The 20,433-nt window shown below is 43.0% G+C and overlaps 1 pseudogene across 1 annotated transcript; it reads left to right on the plus strand.

Moving 5' to 3' along the window:
- The first annotated feature begins 834 nt into the window (after nt 1–834).
- Nucleotides 835–17,388, plus strand: LOC309447052 (myosin heavy chain, skeletal muscle, adult-like; annotated as a pseudogene). Its single transcript, XR_014186709.1, has 37 exons — nt 835–1,038; nt 1,127–1,270; nt 1,363–1,519; nt 2,617–2,644; nt 2,742–2,856; nt 2,950–3,042; nt 3,712–3,775; nt 3,868–3,966; nt 4,060–4,163; nt 4,244–4,382; nt 4,640–4,758; nt 4,855–5,004; nt 5,885–6,055; nt 6,966–7,272; nt 7,373–7,455; nt 7,889–8,188; nt 8,708–8,831; nt 8,917–9,053; nt 9,146–9,401; nt 11,220–11,462; nt 11,568–11,744; nt 11,825–11,970; nt 12,059–12,149; nt 12,237–12,626; nt 12,739–12,865; nt 13,095–13,213; nt 13,539–13,735; nt 14,065–14,248; nt 14,335–14,500; nt 14,672–14,796; nt 14,988–15,296; nt 15,397–15,600; nt 15,847–15,972; nt 16,068–16,238; nt 16,325–16,429; nt 16,572–16,667; nt 17,100–17,388. The product of XR_014186709.1 is annotated as a myosin heavy chain, skeletal muscle, adult-like (transcript).
- The last annotated feature ends 3,045 nt before the right edge of the window (nt 17,389–20,433 follow it).

A 20,433-nucleotide genomic window follows, 5' to 3' on the forward strand; every position in this document is an offset into this window, starting at 1 on the left:
CATATAGGAAAGAACAAGGCCAGACAATAGGATATGTTGGCTGTTATTCGGCTAGAAAACACCTTTGCAGAAAAGGGTCATGTGTGCTGGTGCACCTTTGTCAGCAGTGTGCTTTTAGGGGAATGAAGGCCAACAGCACACTGTCAGGCACTCAGGCACAGAGTGTAACCAGCAGGTAATGGGAAGTGATTCTTCGCCTCGTTCAACTCCCACATCTGGAGTATGGTGTTCAGTTTGGTGTCCATGGTGACAAGAAAGATGTTGAAATTCTGGAGGGCTTCCAACACAGGTAGAAGCAAATTATGTATGAGGAGAGGTTGAAAGGATAGGGTTTGTCTGCTCTGGAAACAAAATTGAAATGGGGTTGTCTTATTGCTGTTGATGATAGCAAGAAGACAACCCCATTATAATTTTGTGGGTAGGTGGTTAAACAGGACAAAGAGCCAGACTCTTCTCACATGCGCAGAGTGAAAGGATGAGAGATAACAGACGTGTTGCAGATATACAAATTTTGATCTGATATTAGAAAAAAAAAAATCACAATAAAGGTGGTCAGACATTAAACAGGGATGAAGAGGGACTGAGGAATCCGCATTCTTGGAGATAAAACTTCACTGGAAAAGACTCTGAGTATCTTGATCCAACATTTGTCTTGCTTTGCATGGGAAGGTGGACCAAAGAACTGCCTGAGATTCTTCCCAAAGATCTCATTCTATGACATTGTTTAAGTTTTTCAGTGAACTGAATAGCAATGAAAAATGTTGACTCCTTTAAGCAACATATCTGTTCTTTCACAGTGTTCTCTGCTGACAAGCCCCTCCATCAACAGCAGCCATGTCATCAGACGCTGAGATGGCGATCTTTGGGGAGGCAGCTCCTTACCTCCGAAAGTCAGAAAAGGAGAGAATCGAGGCCCAGAACAAGCCTTTCGATGCCAAATCATCCGTCTTTGTGGTGCATCCCAAGGAATCCTTTGTGAAAGGGACAATCCAGAGTAGGGAATCAGGGAAGGTCACCGTCAAGACTGAAGGTGGAGAGGTGAGGAAAATGCAGGGTTTACAAACAGCATTTAATTCCTACTCTGACATCCGAGCAGATACACGTGTACCTTTCTTTCCTCTGACAGACCCTGACTGTGAAGGAAGATCAAATCTTCTCCATGAACCCTCCCAAGTATGATAAAATCGAGGACATGGCCATGATGACCCACCTCCACGAACCCGCTGTGCTGTACAACCTCAAAGAGCGTTATGCAGCCTGGATGATCTACGTAAGTACCAGCAGCAGTCTTCCTTTGGGGAGCTGGGAGAACTGCTCTGCCAGGCTCAGGGGAAGGCAACGTGCTGTGTCCCTTCCTCGCAGACCTACTCAGGTCTCTTCTGCGTCACCGTCAACCCCTACAAGTGGCTGCCGGTGTACAACCCGGAGGTGGTGTTGGCCTACAGAGGAAAGAAGCGCCAGGAGGCCCCTCCACACATCTTCTCCATCTCTGACAATGCCTATCAGTTCATGTTGACTGGTGAGTGGCTCCATCTGTCTCAGAAGGACACTACCTTGAATTTCTTGGAAGGGATACTCTGTTCCAGTAGTAGGAGTAGACATTTTCAAAGCTTTCACGATTCTGATGCATACGTACTATTGTGGTTTTTTTACCATCTTCACACCGTTGTTTCTACTCTTAAATGAAAGACACTCCTGCAATCAGTGAGGTATTTGGCATTTTTCTTGTTTAAGTTCATGCTAACAGGCAAGTGGCTGTCAGCATGATTTTATCAAAATGTCATTTTAATAGTTATGAAGTTCTCCTAACAAATATGCTGACATTTTCTTAGCTCATCATTAGACTTTTATTTCAGTTGTAGTATTGACGGCTAATTTGCATAGCATTTTTTCATGTTAGTATTTCTAAAAAGGAAGTATATTACCACAGATAGTGTGTCCGAAGAAACGATAAGTCAAATGGACCAAACAGAGCAAGAAAGATAATGTTGTCTGTAGTGAAACAGTGAAAGTGAAAAGAGTATGAGATGGATATGTGATGTGAAATATCTGACTAATTATGTGAAATAATCAAAGGGCTACTTTAATCATCAATATCACAAAAGTTCAGATTTGTCTTGATAAAAGCATGACATGAAAAAATGAAATAGAATTATATATTGCTGCTACTTTTGCTTCCAGCTTTTCATTCTTTTCTTTCTGTGTGCTATTGAGCGCATAACTATTATCCACTCTGAGGATTGCTTTGTTGTGGGTCCTTACTCTCTCTTTCTCTACCTCTCTAAATATAATCTCTGTAGCAGAATATTAAAAAATGAACAAACAAACAAAACAAACAAATGAACAAATAATACAAACAATATGCTGGATGCAGGAGAAAAAAAAAAAGACCCTAAAGAGTGCAGGAGGGAAGAAACATGTCCCTTCACAGGTTTTCATTGTTGATGGAAAAGCATTACTTTGCAAAGAATTGAATTCTTAAAAAACTGCTACTAGTAAGCCAAGGAAAAAGCATGCAGGCAGTCTTCTTGTTATAACTTATATTTAACTGCATTAATTTTCAGTCTTTTTATGTTCTTCATTTACCAAGTCTATTTGTTTCTTCCTCCTACACAGATCGCGAGAACCAGTCGATCCTGATCACGTACGTACACTCCCTGCTGGGTCCCTGCGGGGCTGCCCGGTGCCAGGGGATCTCCTGCCTGACCACACGCTCTCTGCTTCTCTCTTTGCTTTGACAGCGGAGAATCCGGTGCAGGGAAGACTGTGAACACCAAGCGTGTCATCCAGTACTTTGCAACAATTGCAGCCAGTGGGGAGAAGAAGAAGGATGAGAAGCAGTCAGGCAAAATGCAGGTAAATTAATAGATGCTGGCTTGAATCAAAGCTTTCTTCCGTTTCTGACATGATTTTTGGAAAGGATAACCAGCAATATCTATCATCCTGCAGGGAACGCTTGAGGATCAAATCATCAGCGCCAACCCACTGCTGGAGGCCTTTGGAAACGCCAAGACCGTGAGGAACGACAACTCCTCACGCTTTGTGAGTTGTTGATAAGAGAAGCTGACATTTACAAGTGAACAATGATGTCAGAACAGAAACTGTAATTTCTGAAGTGTCATGTTTGGATTATTGTAGTCATTGAACTAGTAGTTTCTTCATATTTTTATCAACTAAGAGCTATCTAACTAGACCACATTATTAACAATATGACAATCCAATCCACAGTCTCAGGCTAAAGTTCTGTGTTCTGGTTGTGTTGCCCCTCTCCCCACAACTCAAAAAATAACACCTGCCTTCTGTTTTCCACAAGATTCAAAAAACTCTTTTAATATTTTCACCATTAAAATCTATCTTCACAGCATTGTATCTGATTTAAAAATGGCAACTGCATCTTTGCTTTTTCTATATTCCTTATTCAAATTGAGGCATAAATGACCTAATAAAAGGCTTGCTTAGTGGTTTTCTTGTCCCTGGGCATTCAGGGTAGTCCACTGAACAACAACTCAACAGAGTTTTTACCTTAATATTTCCAGTATACAAATTTTATTGACTTGTTTTTTCATTCTGTTTTGATACTTAATGAAAAATAAGAAAAAATAATTCATAATTAATTCTAAGTTTAAATCTTGTCCTCTGTGGGCAATGTAAGGTGATATACTTTTAGTGTAAGTGAAATTTCAAAATTACTTTTTTCTTTCCCTTCTAAAGGGCAAATTCATCCGAATCCACTTTGGAGCCACAGGCAAACTGGCTTCTGCTGACATTGAAACATGTAAGACACCTCTTGACGAGATCACTTTCCTTCATCCCTTTCCACCTCAGTGTACTTTCTCATGCCTAACTCTGTCCTACTGTCCTTGCCAGATCTGCTGGAGAAGTCCAGAGTCACTTTCCAACTCAAAGCAGAAAGAAGCTACCACATCTTCTATCAGATCATGTCCAACAAGAAGCCGGAGCTCATTGGTAGGAAGTATTATAAATTCTTTGATGGAATTTGAATGTGTTTAATGTTTGTCTTCATTCTTATGACCAAATATGTCCTATTCCTCTTTATAGACATGCTCCTCATTACCACCAACCCATATGACTACCAGTTTGTGAGTCAAGGTGAGATCACTGTTGCCAGCATTAATGACCAGGAGGAACTGATGGCTACAGATGTAAGTGACACAGAGCATATTGGTATGGGGAAAGTTCCATTTAATGGCCCAGAGGTTTATTTGACTGATTCTGTTGCCAGAGTGCCATTGACATCCTGGGCTTCACTGCTGATGAGAAAACAGCCATTTACAAGCTGACCGGGGCTGTCATGCACTATGGGAACTTGAAGTTCAAGCAGAAGCAGCGTGAGGAGCAGGCGGAGCCGGACGGCACAGAAGGTATTAGCAAAATCTAGAACTCTGAGTAACAGTACCAGTTACAACAGCTGGCAGTTGGCATTCAGGTGTCTTGCTCCAATTTACTTTAATAAAGACATAATTCTCAACTATCATCATTGTCATGCTTCTAAATTGCCCTCCAAGCTATCACAGGACTGCAGTGCTGAAACCTGCAGCTCTGCAGTTACATGTTAGAGAAGGACCAGTTTCAATAACCATTCTCCTCTGTCACTGTTTCCTTCTCTCTTCCTGTATAGTTGCTGACAAGGCTGCCTACCTGATGGGTCTGAACTCAGCAGACCTGCTCAAGGCCCTCTGCTACCCCCGAGTCAAGGTTGGCAATGAATATGTGACCAAGGGTCAAACTGTGCAGCAGGTAAGAACCAGTTGGTGACTGGGAACATCTGCCTTGTATCACTTACTATTTGCTCTGGATATTATTTTTATTCTGCTCCATTCTTCTTTGTTTTAGGTGAACAATTCAGTAGGTGCTCTGGCTAAGGCTGTCTATGAGAAGATGTTCTTGTGGATGGTTGTTCGCATCAACCAACAGCTGGATACCAAGCAGCCCAGACAGTACTTCATTGGTGTCCTGGACATTGCTGGCTTTGAGATCTTTGATGCAAGTACCACAGAAATCATAGTAAAATATTGAAAAGGCAATTAGGGCTTAAGAGACTCTGGGGAATTATTGTGGGGATTTTTGTTGGGTTTTGTCGTTGTTGTTGTTTTTTGGTGTTTTGGGTTGTTTTTAAACATTCTATTCACTTGTAATGTCAAATCAAGTTTTACATTTTTGTTTTAAAAGTTCATTTTTTTTTTCCTGGAAATGCTTTCCTTCCTTGTATGTGTCACTAGTTTTTCTTCAGCACAATCCATGAGCTTCAATGGATCTGTGTGTAACAGCTTTATGTGATACACAAGGAATAAGCAGCTGCTGTTTACATAATTAGCACAAAAGTAGCTTTTCAATAATTTGGGATTAGTATTGAAAAAATCCACTGGCAAACAGCACATAAGTACCAAAGATGCAATGTCATGGAATGTAGGAAGAGAAAGGTAGACTTAAGTCCTACAAAAGCTTGTGCTGAGGCTTTGGAAAAAGACAGCAATATATATCTTCTGGTTCTGAAGGGCCAAACGGTGATTTGAAAAGGAAAAATGCACTGGCTTCCATTAGTGTAGACACAGATAATGTCTATTTTTTTTTGTAAGGGCAATAGGAAAATTTACACAATACAAGAAAAAAGAGTGAAGTAAATTCCACTCTGAAAGCGATAAGACTACCAAATAATTTTGGAATTTGATTTAAAAATAAATTTTGCATGTAAACATCACTGAGCTAGCAAAGAAAAAATAATCCAACCTCTTTAAAATGGTTAATGGGATGTTTTAACATTAAAATATATTTAACTGGGCATCGCTGGAAGGCAGTCTGAGTGCACAGAAAAAGGCAATTATTCATCATGAGAACGAGTAAATCTTGTCTTTGCACTGAGCAGTTCAACAGCCTGGAGCAGCTGTGCATCAACTTCACCAATGAGAAACTGCAACAGTTCTTCAACCACCACATGTTCGTGCTGGAGCAGGAGGAGTACAAGAAGGAGGGAATTGAATGGGAGTTCATTGACTTTGGGATGGACTTGGCTGCCTGCATTGAGCTCATTGAAAAAGTATGTTGATTACTTATAAGATTTTGTTATTTCTTTGTGACAGAATTGACAGGATTTTTATTCAGCCTTATTTTTTGCCCTAATGCTTTACAAACCTATTACTATTCATTTATGTTCCTGACTATTTGTGTTCAAAAAGTACTTTTTCACTTAAAATAATTTCTAAGGACCTTTGTAAGTAGGCTACAAATGAAGTGCCTTTAAGTGATCCGTTAGCTACATTATGCATTTAAAACAAATAACTGTACTTTTGGTTGTCTGGCCATAGAAGACTTAAAGTGATCACACAAAATTTGATGGTCTTCCAGTCTACAAAGATGAAAGATCTCTTTTCAGAAACCCACACAATTTTCAGTCCTATTACTATGATTTCATTATTAAAACTGTGATTTCTGAAACACAACTTCTAAGTAAAATCATAGGTGCATAGAGTAAAAAGGTACTGCAGAAACAGGGATTAATAAAACCATCACTACAAGCTGACACTATTTTATGTAACATCCTCTTGTAAAAGAATGAGAAGAGACGAATAAAAAATAGGATTTCAGGAAGTAGCTGAAATACCTGGTGATCTGTCAAACAAGGTAGATTTTAGTAAGGCACCTTCAGCTACACAAATTTACATTGGAAAATAAGAGTGCAAATATTTAAAATCCCATTATGATTCATCAGTTACCATATTATTTAGATAACTTTTCATTATTATTGTGACACTGTCAGTTCTGAAATATATTTGTTTCAGACAGAAATTCATATTTTGTCTAGAACTGCATGTGCAAAACTTAACAAAAGGCTTGATCCACTTTTTATACAAATGTTGAATGCATTTCTGTTCCCTGTGCCTTACTGTGGTCTCCTTCTGAAGGTACATCTGTATTTTATCAGTGTTATTTTTTGCTGCTTCTCCTAGCCCATGGGCATCTTCTCCATCCTGGAAGAGGAGTGCATGTTCCCCAAGGCAACTGACACCTCTTTCAAGAACAAGCTCTATGACCAACATCTGGGCAAGTCCAACAACTTCCAGAAGCCCAAACCTGGTAAAGGCAAGGCTGAGGCTCACTTCTCCCTGGTGCACTACGCTGGCACGGTGGACTACAACATCTCTGGCTGGCTTGAGAAGAACAAGGACCCCCTGAATGAAACCGTCATTGGGTTGTACCAGAAATCATCTGTGAAGACATTGGCCTTACTCTTTGCCTCTGCTGGTGGAGAGGCAGGTCAGTTCTCTGGAATGTCAACTCTTTGGTGCACAGTGGTTCTGAAAAATTATGAATGGGCCCAAAAGCCATAAATGTATCATTATCTTCATTTTATCAGAGGCTAGTGGTGGCGGTGGTGGTGGAAAGAAGGGAGGCAAGAAGAAGGGTTCTTCTTTCCAGACTGTCTCAGCTCTTTTCCGGGTAAGTAAATGCTAGATCTTTTCATGCATGCAAATTAGAATTAAACTGATCTTTCAACTCCTCAGCCACAGTAAAATAACAAAAAACTTTTGTTCAGACCCTTATTAAAAACCAAAATAAAAATCTTAAGGCATGAAAAGAATACCATAAAGTCCTGAACTTATAGTTAAAATAAACATGAATTTTCTAAGAAAACTATGAAGTACCCATCCTCTATCTCCCATTGGGTTGATGGCAACATTTTTCATATCCTAAAAGGTAATGTTCAATGTTCAGATTCAGAAGGGACTGAGTTATTGATTGAGAAATCACCAGTTGACAATTTTCAGCCCAGTGCATCACCATTGATAGGCCATTTATGCAACGTTCAAATTATCTAAGAGTTACTTTTTCCATATTTAATATAAACACACACTAAATCATGGTCTCACAGGAGAACTTAAACAAGCTGATGACCAATCTACGGAGCACTCACCCCCATTTTGTCCGTTGCATCATCCCAAATGAAACAAAAACACCTGGTAAGATGCTCAAGCAGAAAAAGTATTTCCTCTGATAAAGCCATTCCCCTCTGCACTGCAAACTATGGTATTCATTTATGCTCTGAATCGGTAGGTGCCATGGAGCATGAACTGGTACTTCACCAGCTGCGCTGTAACGGCGTGCTGGAAGGCATCAGAATCTGCAGGAAAGGTTTCCCCAGCAGAGTCCTCTATGCTGACTTTAAACAGAGGTAAGAGCTATTAAATGAAGAGATATTCAGGAGTTCTCACTGATTGCTGGTCATTGCAGAACTGAACTTTGCCAGTGTCTCTGAGTAGAGAAGCACAATAGATACATAAGCCAGTGATTACAAGATTAAAAAATGCAGACTGGGATGTGGCTACAACATATTCCCAGACAAAAATGGCTGACTCTATGAGTGCTCTGCCCATTGCATCAGCTGTAAGTTTCAAGGGAAGATGTTCTCCTCCTGTGCACATAGTAGCAATTTTCTACAGTGTAGTTTAAGTGAAAAGGAGAGAAGACTGAAATGGCTGGAGATCAGTGCCCTCTTTTCATCTATGACTGATCACCTAAGGACAGATTTCTTAACCAGATTAGCTCTTCATTATAACTGTATCTCTAAACAAGGAATGAAATTCCAACTTGCTCAGCCTTATTCTGATGCAAAGACTGCTGTTAATTTCAATAAACTGTATAACCTTGTGACTTGAGATTGCCTTCATTCATAGTTGCTCTCTTTCCACAGGTACAAGGTGCTTAATGCCAGCGCCATCCCAGAGGGACAGTTCATCGATAGCAAGAAGGCTTCTGAGAAGCTTCTTGGGTCAATCGATGTGGACCACACCCAGTACAAATTTGGCCACACCAAGGTACAACCCCCTCTTGTTTCACCCCCTGTGTGCCTGTGCTTTGCTCTGCCTGACAATGATGTGCTGCAACATTCCCTTTCTCAAGGTGTTCTTCAAAGCTGGGCTGCTGGGACTGCTGGAGGAGATGAGGGATGAGAAGCTGGCGCAGCTCATCACTCGCACACAAGCCTTGTGCAGGGGCTTCCTGATGAGAGTCGAGTACCAGAGAATGGTACAGAGGAGGTACATCTTCAGTTAATGTCACTGTACTTGGGGGACAGTGTTGACATTTGTCATACTGAAAATATTCAATGTGTATTTTAATTATGCTTCAGGGAGTCCATCTTCTGCATCCAGTACAATGTTCGGTCCTTCATGAATGTGAAGCACTGGCCCTGGATGAAGTTGTTCTTCAAGATCAAGCCCTTGCTGAAGAGCGCAGAATCTGAGAAGGAGATGGCCAACATGAAGGAAGAGTTTGAGAAAACCAAGGAAGATCTTGCAAAGTCTGAAGCAAAGAGGAAGGAGCTGGAGGAGAAAATGGTTTCTTTGCTGCAGGAGAAAAATGATTTACAGCTCCAAGTGCAGGCAGTGAGTATCACCATTTATTTCCCACTCATAAAAAGAGTTTATTCTTTCAGATTACTCTTTTGCAAGCAAAAGATCAGGCTATAGATGACCAGATGTCAGATATTTGTTGATTCATGCATCATGTTTACTGTGAAGCTGCAGAAACTAGTGTCTCTCAGCAGCATGGTGAGCCCTCTAGAAGCCAGTACAAAGAGACAGGGATCTCCAAGTGGGAATCAGTGTTCTTGCTTTCTGAGGACGAATCCTTCCATAGCCAACCAAGTCGAAATACCCAGGACAGGGTTGTACCTGAACCCCCAACTCCTTTTGAGCAGGGGTGTCCTGCAAACAGTAGCTCCATCTAACCAGGATTTATTACTTTTGGACAGCAAATGCAAACTAGAATTCAAATAGATGCCTGTAAATATAGCCACTTAATAACTAATGGTTAATTGTTCATTCAAAAAGCAGAAAATATGACTTGACATTTCTCCTCAGTCTAAAAAGAAATTAATCCAGATCTCCCACTTTTGACCAAAGCTCTCATCTCACATGGATGTTCTATGGTGTTTTACTATGCTCAAGAGTGTTCAATATTCCATGGGAAGATAAAAAGGAACACATAGATACACCCTGATACAGGCAGATATTGAACCTCCTTAGTGAAATGTCTCTCTGAGTCCTTCCTGTCCTGCATTAATCCATAACCCTTAAATGCAAAATGCATATACCAAATTTGGAGGCCACATATATGTATAACAACACTAAACCATGACCTCTGTCTAGGCAGTTCATACATCTGTATTATTTGGACATAATTGAGTACAACACAGAATAACAAAGCAGTTGAGTAATCAAGGAAGATCTTTCACCTCTGAGTACTGTAGTGATTTACATCTGTAACGTGGATTTTCATCATATGCCATATAGTACATTTGTTATTAACAAGAGCACATTAACTTTGTAGGTACATCAAATTTGGAAAAACAAATTATTATTTTAAAATATATTCCAGCAGTATTTGGTATTCAAACCCTATCTTACAAGGCACTTTAAACTTACTCATTAAATTATTGAAAGCACTGAAATTACCAAATACATGATTGATCTTTCCCCTAGTTACACTGAGATTTCAGTCTTCAGTTAGAAAACAGGAAACCGGAGTTTTCTTCCCCAGTCTAAAAGGGAAGACACAGATTTTGATCTTACTTATAAAGGTATTTCTCAGTCAAACTCATATAGGACAAGGCTATTCAAATGAAATACCCAAGATAGAAGGCATAGCAACCTGGTGAAATCGGCGTTGAAAACTTCACACAGACATGCTGGAAATATGATGAGCATGCACATTTTTAAAAAGCAATATCTGTATAGTATGTGCAGTAGCTCTAATGAATCAAGAATAGCTACATTCTTTTTTATCTAACACTTTTTCTCTTGAGAATAATGAATAATTTGTATCCCCATGTAACACTAGGTCCAACATCAATTATAAAGAGGAAGCCACTGATTAGTGTGTTTGAAACAAAAAGTCCATTCCGTTGAAAAATTAGTAATGGAGAAGTTCACTTTTGTGTGATACCTAAGTGTGTAAGTTATTCTCACAACCACAATTCTGAGAGATAGAATTAAAAGACCCCCAAAAAAGCAAAAGTTGTTCCAAACTGAGAACTTGTGTAACAAGTTCCTGGACAGAAAAACTGAAATCATTGTTTAACTGTTTGAGTGAAAGGGCTATTTCAGATATGGTTTTTATGTATGTCAATTTAGTAAGATAAAAGATGAAGAAGATAAACTTCTAAATATTGTTAAAAAAGAAAACCTGTGTCTCCCTACCAGGAAGCAGATAGTTTGGCTGATGCTGAGGAAAGATGTGACCAGCTCATCAAAACCAAAATCCAGCTAGAAGCCAAAATCAAGGAGCTAACAGAGAGAGCAGAAGATGAAGAAGAAATTAATGCTGAGCTGACAGCCAAGAAGAGGAAACTGGAGGATGAATGTTCAGAGCTGAAGAAAGACATTGATGACCTTGAGTTAACACTGGCCAAGGTTGAGAAGGAAAAACATGCCACTGAAAACAAGGTATCAGGCAGATCATGTCACTTGTGCTTCAGAGAAGAGCACTGTGCTGTTACAGGACTTCTGTATGTACTTCCTTTATTGACACTTGCTCGCTTTTTCTCAAAGGTGAAAAACCTCACAGAGGAGATGGCATCCCTGGACGAGACCATCGCCAAGCTGACAAAAGAGAAGAAAGCCCTCCAAGAGGCCCACCAGCAGACACTGGATGACCTGCAGGCAGAAGAGGACAAAGTCAATACGTTGACCAAAGCCAAGACCAAGCTGGAGCAGCAAGTGGACGATGTAAGCACAAATGTATAGGGGGAGATTAAGGCTGCTACAATCAAGCACCACCAGTTGAGCACTGATGGTCTTCTCTTTAGCTGGAAGGCTCCCTGGAGCAAGAGAAGAAACTGCGCATGGACCTTGAGAGAGCTAAGAGGAAACTCGAAGGAGACCTGAAGCTGGCCCATGACAACATAATGGATTTGGAAAATGATAAGCAGCAGCTGGATGAGAAACTGAAGAAGTAAGTGCAGCTGTGGGACACCTGAGTGCTGGGCTGGTTGCGCTTGCCTTTTTTCCCTGATCTCTAACATGGTTTGATTTGCCCACAGGAAAGACTTTGAAATCAGCCAGATCCAGAGCAAAATCGAGGATGAGCAATCCCTGGGCATGCAATTACAGAAGAAGATCAAGGAGCTTCAGGCAAGTCTCTGTTCCTTCCCCTCTCTCTCCCAGTCTCAGGTCAGGTAGGAGGAGGCCCAGGTGTGAAGGGTCCCTAATGTTCCACAGGCCCGTATTGAGGAACTGGAGGAGGAAATTGAGGCAGAGCGAACCTCTCGGGCAAAAGCTGAGAAGCATCGCGCTGACCTCTCCAGGGAGCTGGAGGAGATCAGCGAGCGCCTGGAAGAAGCAGGAGGGGCTACGGCAGCTCAGATTGATATGAACAAGAAGCGTGAGGCAGAGTTTCAGAAGATGCGTCGCGACCTGGAAGAGGCCACGCTGCAGCACGAAGCCACGGCTGCCGCCCTGCGCAAGAAGCACGCGGACAGCACAGCTGAGCTTGGGGAGCAGATCGACAACCTGCAGCGAGTGAAGCAGAAGCTGGAGAAGGAGAAGAGCGAGCTGAAGATGGAGATTGACGACTTGGCCAGTAACATGGAGTCCGTCTCCAAAGCCAAGGTACACAAATACCTTACTGATGTTTTTGCCCCATTTAAATTCTCTACAATGCAACTTCTTCTGCCTGCTGTCTGAGAGTGTGAATGCCTCCCCTTCTGTATGTTGACACAAGGCAAGTCTGGAGAAGATGTGCCGCACACTGGAAGATCAGCTAAGTGAGATTAAGACAAAGGAAGAAGAACATCAGCGCATGGTCAATGACCTCAATGCTCAAAGAGCTCGTCTGCAGACAGAGTCAGGTGAGACATTCACATGGCTGATGTTCAAATGAATGATGTCAGAGAGTTAATGCAGAAATGAACCTTCTAGGTTAGTCCAACATGCCTTGTCTCCCCTGTAATGAGAAATGTCTGGAATGGGATCATAAATTTCTGAAGTTCTGCTAACTATTTGGATTTAGAGTCATAAATGTCCACAATACTGTAATCAATGGCAATAAAATGTTTGTGTATCTGCAAACTTTTCCAGGTGAATATTCACGCCAGCTGGAGGAGAAGGATGCATTGGTTTCTCAGCTGTCAAGAGGCAAGCAGGCATTCACACAACAGATTGAGGAACTCAAGAGGCACTTAGAGGAAGAGATAAAGGTGAGAAGGTTTTGTTATAAATGTATGAAATATCCATATCCTGTGTTATGCACTAGATTTCTCCTCTCTAACGTGTTTCAGACACTTACACAACTAAAAAACTATGATAAGACACAAATAATACCCCAGATATTTCAGTCCAAGTCTTCTCATGTTAGCTATTACTTGGAGCTTCCCCATTATTTCCTTTGGCAATACCAGGTTCTTTCCCCATTCAATGTATTGTCATTTTGCATACATGGATAAACCAGTGTCCAATAACACCTCAGTCAGGAGATTTCCAAGGATATTTCCATTCATTGTCCAAATACTCTTGTTCCTACAGGCCAAGAGTGCCCTGGCCCACGCCCTGCAGTCTGCTCGCCACGACTGTGACTTGCTCCGGGAACAATATGAGGAGGAGCAGGAAGCCAAGGGGGAGCTGCAGCGTGCGCTGTCCAAGGCCAACAGCGAAGTGGCCCAGTGGAGAACCAAATACGAGACTGACGCTATTCAGCGCACGGAGGAGCTGGAGGAGGCCAAGTATGTGGGGAAGGATGGCAGACTAAGGACAGAAATCTGAGGAGACAACCGTGATATTGTCAGGAAGAAACCAATGCTCTGCTTTGGGGTGGGGTGGCATAAGCATAGCAAAGACATCCAGTAATGCATGTGGGAGGGAAAAGAAAAAGATAAAGGCAAATATGTATAGGAGGCAGAGAATAACAGACAGAAACCATGTAGTATGTGGACAAATAGAAGAGGGATGTGGTCCACAGACTGTGAAGTGGCAAAGCACACTGTTGAGAAAAGCACCATATTACGAATATCTGCTTGCTTCTTCACCTGGAGCTGTGCTCCCCACCTTCCAGGAAGAAGCTGGCACAGCGCCTGCAGGAGGCAGAGGAACACGTTGAAGCTGTGAATGCTAAATGTGCCTCCCTGGAAAAGACAAAGCAGAGGCTGCAGAATGAAGTGGAGGACCTGATGATTGATGTGGAGCGATCAAATGCTGCCTGTGCAGCTCTGGATAAGAAGCAGAAGAACTTTGACAAGGTCTTTTGGGCTCCAGACGTGGGGTTCCTGGGCAGAGCATCCCCTCCTGATGGCCATATCCAAACTCACACCTGGTTTCTCTTCAGATCCTGGCAGAATGGAAGCAGAAGTACGAGGAGACACAGGCTGAGCTGGAAGCCTCCCAGAAGGAGTCTCGCTCTCTCAGCACGGAGCTCTTTAAGATGAAGAATGCCTATGAGGAGTCCTTGGACCACCTGGAAACGCTGAAGCGGGAGAACAAGAACTTGCAGCGTAAGTGCCTGGCCCTCTGCTCCTGGCAGGGCTTTCTCCTGTCCAGCACTACGCACCGCTGCACATGGGTCTGTGCCTGCAGGTGGGCAGGGATGTCTGTCACCTTGGTGTGACAGGGCCCTTCCCGTTGTGCTCTGTGCCTGACCATGCCATTGGTGTTTGTTCCCACAGAGGAGATTTCCGACCTCACGGAGCAGATTGCAGAGGGAGGAAAGGCGATTCATGAGCTGGAGAAAGTCAAGAAGCAGATTGAGCAGGAGAAATCTGAAATCCAGGCTGCTCTGGAGGAAGCTGAGGTACAGGCCCATAATCACTGGTGTTTGCACTAAAAATATAAGCAATGGGGACACATGACTAAAAATGTTTGGTCCCCCTCTGTTCTGGCTGGAGAATGCAGTCAGCTGAGATTTTGTGAAATATGCTTTAATTGCCTAGAAAGGAACAGTATCTTTATCGATGTTACAAATGCTTGTGTCCACTTGCCCAGGCCTCCCTGGAACATGAAGAGGGGAAGATCCTGCGCCTCCAGCTTGAGCTCAACCAGGTGAAGTCGGAGATTGACAGGAAGATAGCAGAGAAAGATGAGGAGATTGACCAGATGAAGAGAAACCACCTCAGAATTGTGGAGTCCATGCAGAGCACCCTGGATGCTGAGATCAGGAGCAGGAATGAAGCCCTGCGGCTGAAGAAGAAGATGGAGGGAGACCTAAATGAAATGGAGATCCAGCTGAGCCATGCCAACCGCTTGGCTGCAGAGGCACAAAAGAACCTGAGGAACACCCAGGGAGTGCTCAAGGTTTGTTCATCAAAGCTACTGTAAGAGAGAAGACGTCCCTGACAGTTTTGTCACCCAAGCACACACTGCCACCTTGCAATTTCTCTTGTCTCTTTCTCAGGATACCCAGATACATTTGGATGATGCTCTGAGGACACAAGAGGACCTGAAGGAGCAGGTGGCCATGGTGGAGCGCAGAGCAAACCTGTTGCAGGCTGAAATTGAGGAGCTACGGGCAGCTCTGGAGCAGACGGAGCGTTCGAGGAAACTGGCTGAGCAGGAGCTTCTGGATGCCACTGAACGTGTGCAGCTCCTCCACTCTCAAGTAAGTTGTAGGGTTGAATACATATAATATCTACAGTTCTTAGAGAACTGAACAGACCATTAGGTCTATTTTCATTTTTTGACAGCTGCATGTCACTGACACTTCAGCAATCTACCATTACCAATAATCAGCAGTACACATTCTTCACATGAAACATTCATAAAACCTTAAATAAAGGAGGAATTTTTTTTCTTCCAAATATGGTAAAAGTCCACTGGACAAAACACTGTGGTTTTCCCTCTACAGAACACCAGCTTGATTAACACCAAGAAGAAGTTGGAAACAGACATTACCCAAATTCAGAGTGAAATGGAGGATACGATCCAGGAAGCCCGCAATGCTGAAGAGAAAGCCAAGAAGGCCATCACAGATGTGAGTCGGGGGCTCCTTTCATTGCTGATGCTGGATGTGTTCTCCTTCAAACTGTGTCCAGCCCCCAAATGGACTTGACCCTTTGCTCTCATCAGGCAGCCATGATGGCAGAAGAGCTGAAGAAGGAGCAGGACACCAGCGCCCACCTGGAGAGGATGAAGAAGAACCTGGACCAGACGGTGAAGGACCTGCAGCACCGTCTGGACGAGGCTGAGCAGTTGGCCCTGAAGGGAGGCAAGAAGCAAATCCAGAAGCTGGAGGCCAGAGTGCGTAGGGCTGCTCTTTGTACATGAGTGAACATGTCACATAAGCAGCCATCAGGGAAGCGTCAAGGATGGGCTTGTCCTTGCAGGTGCGGGAGCTGGAAGGGGAGGTTGATGCTGAGCAGAAGCGCAGCGCTGAAGCCGTGAAGGGTGTGCGCAAGTACGAGAGGAGGGTGAAGGAGCTGACCTACCAGGTAAGGCAGGAGGTCTCCTTGGGTTCACACATTGTCATACCAGGAAGCCAAAGATTTTCAGATGAACTCCAAGGGGAAATTTTATTTTGTGGTGTGGAGAAGCCAATAATTCACTTTCTTCCTTTTTTACCAACCTCTCTAGTCTGAGGAAGACCGTAAGAATGTTCTCAGGCTCCAGGATCTGGTGGACAAGCTGCAAATGAAGGTGAAGTCCTACAAGAGACAAGCTGAGGAAGCTGTAAGTATTGGTTGGAGAATGGACTATTGTTGAGTTCTGTGAGTGTCACACAGGTGCTGAGGAGGTGAATAACATAAATTTGGAAAATGCCAGGGATTGATAATCAAGCATTTTAGGATATTTGTTATTGAGACAAACCTCCCTGATACATGAGCATGAAAGAAGTGTGAGAATAAGTACACAAATTACACACTCTAGTGATGAATTAGTTCCTCAGTAGTCACACAGTACTGGTGAAGCTTCTCCCAGTGAGGTTCTGAGTAAGGGAGGAGGAGGAGGTCTGTGTGAGGTTTATGTGTAAGCAGCAGTGGGTGGGGGATGGAGCTCTGGACCTTCTCCTTGAGAAGTCCCAGAGCCACACAAGGCCGAGCTGCAGCAGGAGTGGAAGCCCTTCCCTGGGCCCATCACCACCAACTCTCCCTCCCCACACAGGAGGAACTGTCCAATGTCAACCTCTCCAAGTTCCGCAAGATCCAGCACGAGCTGGAGGAAGCCGAGGAGCGGGCTGACATTGCAGAGTCACAGGTCAACAAGCTCCGAGTGAAGAGCCGGGAGTTTCATGGCAAGAAGATAGGAGAGGAAGAGTGAGGATGTTATAAGGCAAAAAAAGTGACCTGAGGGATGCACAAAATGTGAATCTCTTGGTCACCTTCTTCTGTAATTAGTCTTTGGAATCCTGTCAATGTGTAGAGAATAAAGATGGTAGATTCCTTTGCATGCAGAGCAGAAGCAGTGCTTTTGATTTGTTGTAACTCATTTCTGCAGTGACCTAAGTTTTTAAACAATTAATTTTCAGGAGTTAGCTCCAGAAATCTATTTATTTGCTAGAGCAAGATCTAGAAACTGTTCTATGACAGTTACTTTAACAGTTAAAACCATCAGAGCGAACAAATTAGTTTTCACCACACTACAGTGTTTTCCAGCAATGTAATTGTAATTTAAAGTTAGAATTGCTTTCTATAAGAAGAGAAATTGTAAACCTGTATTTTATAACGTTTACAAGGTTACGTAATGAAAGGTACTAATTTTTATTATTTAAAACTTAAAATGAGAACAATTCTGGGAACATGACCGCATGGAAGAAATCTCCAGATCTGACTTTCTGAGAATAAAGGAAAACACTGAACATGGTAGCCACACACTATCCACCAGTTCTTCCTGACTGCTTTTTGCAGCAATATAGGACATTTGTTGTATAAGTGAACTGAACGATGGCTAGAAAGAAGAAGCCAACAGTCACTGACTATTTTTCATCCCACATGGCACAACAATGTAAACAATTATAAGCAGAATATAATGTGTTGACAAAACAAATAGGAGGAAAATCTGGCCATGAGGAAGAGACTCCAGGCAGAAAGGGTCGTTTCCAACCCCTGACATTGCCATCAGTGCCACGAGGGGGCTGCGCAGTCTGAGCAGAGAGCAGGCACCGCTGGTGCCGCATCCTGGGAGTCAAGAGCATTTTACACACTGAGACCTCAAAATAACACATTAGTGCTTCATTTATCTGGAACAGGTATTTAACAGAGGAAACTGCTTAATACCTGCACAGGAAGGAGGAGTGCAGCTTAAAATATCAAACAGCAGCACTGGACGCTGGTGCATCATGTAACCGCTAAGAGCAGAATCTACAAGCAGATGTCAGGAACGATAAAGCAGACTTGGCTCCCTTTCACTACATGGACACTTATGGCTCCCTCAGTGTTCCTGGCTGGCACTCCATCAGGGGGTACTTTAAGGAGTTGTGAAGTTGCTGGGGAAGGAAGCTGGAGTTGTTGGAGGTGAGGAGGGGAGGAGACAGCAGGAAGGAAGCCTTTTGCACAGACCACAGCAGTCAGGGTGTTTGCAGCAACAGCATTCAGGATTAGGAGGTCCTCCTTCTCCCAGGCATGGTGAGGTTTACACCCAAGGAATCCTCCCATGTTATGACTACATATGGAAGTAGTTTGCTAGGCAGCAGCTAAATATATTCAAGGAACAGGTGACACCCTGTGTTGACTCCTGTGTCACTGTAAGTGATGCTCTTGAGGGACAGCATCTTTATGTGTGAAGCTGTGAAAGCTGCATCATGTCCAGCAATATCTGAGCACCAAAAAAGAGAAACCACACCTCAGCCCTCTCCCTTCCCACACTATGGTCCCATGAAATGGCTGGGATTCCTTCTTTCCAGACAACACCTTTGTTGCCACACCTTGAAAGACAGCAAAGGATTTTTTCTGTTCTAAAGCACATATTTCTTTCAACAAACAATACCAAACACAAAACTTGAATTCCAAAGTCAGTGCCTTGCAATTGTGGCTCAGAAAAAGCATGGAGAAATATTTCTAGCTCCGTGGGTACCTTTTTAAAGCTGCTGACTGACTAGCAAACACCACAACAACTTTGTACACCATATTTGGATGCCTAAAATCCCTGTACCCTTTGGACAATATTACAGTGACCATCCAAAATGAACAACCTAGCCTGACTGTGGAGGAATCATAGAACACTTCCTGTTGGAAGGGCCATTCAAAGCTCATCTAGTTCAACAACCCACTGCCATGAGCAGGGACATCTTCAACTACATCAGGTTGCCCAGAGCCCAGTCCAGCCTGGCCTTGAATGTCTCCAGGAATGTGGCATCCACCACTCCTCTGGGCAGCCTGGGCCAGTGTTTCACCATCCTCAGTGTAAGCATTCTCTTCCTCATGTCTGACCTGAATCTGCCCTCCTTTAGTTTAAAACCATCACCCCTTGTCCAAGTCTGTCCCCATGGTTCTTATTGGCCCCTTCCAAGTACAGAAATGCCACAATAAGGTCTCCCCAGAATCGTTGTGCACTTGAAGCACTTGAAAATGTTGGGGCTCATCTCTCACCTGTAAGAAATCATGACTTAAGAATTTGTTCTTAAACGTTCAGCTGATGGAAGGTAACATTACAGGTTCCTCAAATGACAACATCTTGGTCCAATTATCTGCTTCAAGTTGCACATGTAGGAAATGGAGAGAAGTCCAACACATTGCACTGGGCTGACCTGGCCCTGCCACCAGCCATCCTGGAAAGCAGGATTGGAGATTTCTTGCAATCAGACTGGAATATTAATGGGAGGGGTAATGAAAACTAATTCCTGCTCACTTTGTAATTTGCTGTCTTAAGTGGAGGACAGGAGTCATTTTGCATTGACTATTTCTGGAGTCAGGCGGCTTGTGACCTCACAAGTGCTGATGCGAAGGTAACTGATCTTGGGAAAAACATGGGTCCATAATAGGCATAATGGAACATCTCTAAGGGAAGGTTTAAAATAGATGCAGCTGGTGAACGCCACCAGAGCTGCTGCTGCAAGTGGACTATGGAGTTCTCTGACCTTAAACTCTGAAAGAGTTAGTTGTGTCTCCTGAGCATAAAAACATGAGTTGTATAAGAGGCACTAAGCTAAGGAGAAGGTATTTCTGACCTGCAGAAAGAAGTTCCTCACAGAGTTTTATTGCCACCAATGACAGATTCAGCTATCCAGTTCTCAAAGTGAAGGGAGGAAGGAAGGGAGGAAAGAAGGGAGGAAAAGAGAAAACTAGCAAAAGAGAGAGAAAGCAAGCAAGCAAACAAGAAAGAACGGGTTGCACTTTGTGTATTGCATGACATACTACTACTTTGAAAGCTGGTAATAATTTTAGATACACACAGCCTAAATGTGATGATCTTCCTGGCGCACACTTTCCTGAGTACAGAGAGTATTAGAATTTAAGCTTGGCAGGAAGTTTTCCCATCCATAAGTGCTCTTGGAAATGTT

This window comes from Streptopelia decaocto (genome assembly GCF_964273445.1).
Source record: "Streptopelia decaocto genome assembly, chromosome: 16".
NCBI lineage: Eukaryota > Metazoa > Chordata > Aves > Columbiformes > Columbidae > Streptopelia > Streptopelia decaocto.